Source organism: Lycium barbarum, chromosome 2 (genome assembly GCF_019175385.1).
Source record: "Lycium barbarum isolate Lr01 chromosome 2, ASM1917538v2, whole genome shotgun sequence".
In the NCBI taxonomy this organism is placed as follows: Eukaryota; Viridiplantae; Streptophyta; class Magnoliopsida; order Solanales; family Solanaceae; genus Lycium; species Lycium barbarum.
In genome coordinates, this window is record NC_083338.1 from 16,563,100 (window position 1) to 16,565,270 (window position 2,171).

At 39.8% G+C, this 2,171-nt stretch overlaps 1 non-coding gene across 1 annotated transcript; it reads right to left on the reverse strand.

Moving 5' to 3' along the window:
- Positions 1-1,851: 1,851 nt before the first annotated feature.
- On the reverse strand, positions 1,852-1,957 carry LOC132629620 (small nucleolar RNA R71). Its single transcript, XR_009578384.1, has one exon. It is a non-coding gene; the product is annotated as a small nucleolar RNA R71 (small nucleolar RNA).
- Positions 1,958-2,171: the final 214 nt, after the last annotated feature.

The window sequence follows — 2,171 nt, forward strand, 5'->3', positions numbered from 1 at the left end:
AGTTACGGACCGTAACGTGATCTGTACCAGAGAGGAAGATCCAGATACGTGTCGTTATAAAGGACGGTCCGTAACTCATGTTACGGGCAGTAACGTGTACCGTAAGCTGAAGGAAATTTCCAGTAAGAAGCCTAAGTAGTGTCACATGTTACGCCCAGAAGGACGGTCCGTAACGCAGGTTACGGGGCGTAACATCATGGCGTAACGCATTGGTCACTGAACACTGAAGCCATGATCCGCTGGAAGATACGGACTGTAACCTGTGTTACGGTCCGTCGCAAGAAGCCGTAATGGTTGACCTATATCAAGTTGACAAAGGACGGAACCAAAGGATGGACCGTAACCTGTGTTACGGTCTGTAACGATGCCGCGAAAGGGTGTTTTTGTCCAGAACTTTGGCATGATTTTTGGCCCTATAAATACTTAAAGTTAGGTTTTTAACATTCATTCTGATTTTTTGGAGCATTAACTTTAAGCCTTGGATATTTGTGAAGTGGTTGGAGCATTTAAAACACCAATTTCACCTTCATTCCATATTGTATTAGCATTGTAAGTATATTATGTTAACTTTTAAGCTTTCTTTGTTAACCAAAATGATGAGTAGCTAATTTTAATTCTAAGTTTGTGGACCCCATGATGGGTATTATGTGAATGGGTTTCTACTACTGATATATCCATAATGGTTGTTGGTATTTATTCTATCTTTGTGCATTAGCGTTAGGTAATGATTGCAAGCATTAGCCTAAGCCATTATACTAACTTTTCTTTGGAAAGAGAGTTAGTATTGGTAAGATTGAATAACAATGACTCGGGGCTTTAACCCTCGTTTAATAGACTAACTTAGGGATAAGAACAAGTCTAAATGGCATTATTGGTCACTCTTCGAGTTTAACTCTTTTACATTTGGAAAAATCATAAAGAGGAAATACGGCCTAACTGTTGGGAAACATTAGGAAGTCCTTAAGAGATCAAGTGCATACTCTTAGAACAACCATTAGAAGTATGTCACATTGAAACCTGAAGCATAATATCTAATCAAAGTGGGGAACACAACCTTAGTCTCTCTCTCGCATTAAGTACAATTCAAGTCAAAGTATTCAATTACATTACACAACAAATATTTCAAACTATTTGGAATAGGATTAAAGCCTTTAAAGACTAGTATCGCATACAATTCGTACCCTTTTCTCTCCATATTCCCTGTGGGATTCGACCCCAACCTTGTTTGGGTTATTATATTTGACAACGACCGTTTTACGCCACTCATAAGTATAATTTGAGCGTATCAAATTTTGGCGCCGTTACCGGGGAATACGGTTTTGAAATTACTGATTGTTGCGTACTCTTCTTTAAAACTTTTTCTATTCCATCACACCTTGTTTGCTGTTATGGTGAACCAGGTGAACATGGTAGGAGGATAGAATCGAAATCAAGGAAACCAAGGTGGACTCCAAGTGAACCCACCTGCACCAGAAGAGGATGAAGATGAGAATATATTTACGGAATTCATCAATGAAGTTGATTATGCTTTTGTTGTGGTCCTTCCTAGGACTGGAAATGCTACTTTCAAAATTGATAGTTCTATCTATCAGTTGCTGAAACTTGAAGGCTATTTCCAAAATTCTTCGGAGGATTGTCCACTTCGACATTTAAAGAACTTCCTGCACATGTGTGCTCAACAATCCTAAGGTGTTGTTTCTGCTGATGCACTTCGGTTACGGGTCATCAAATATTCCTTGGCTGGCCAAGCAAAGGAATGGTATAAAAATCTTCCCAGCAATTCTATTCATACCTGGAGCGAGCTAGCCAATACATTTCTGAAGAAGTGGTTCCCACCGAGCAAAAAGGCTGAACTTCAAGATAAGATCTTTGAGTTCAAACAGCTCCCGGGGGAACAATTATATTCGGCATGGGAGCGGTTCAAGTACTATCTAGCTCAATCTCCAACTCACGGGTTTCCGGATGCTATTCTCAGTTCTACAAAGGCTTCGATACAATGAATCAGATTGCTGTCAATACTGCCGCGGGAGGATGCTTCATGGAAAAGTCATTTATCAACATCACCCGTTTGCTTGATAAACTCACCACCCATAATCAAGTTTGGTATTCAACTGATAGTGAGAGTTTCTCTTATGGTAGTCCATCACTAGCTGCTGTTGCAAAAGAAAACC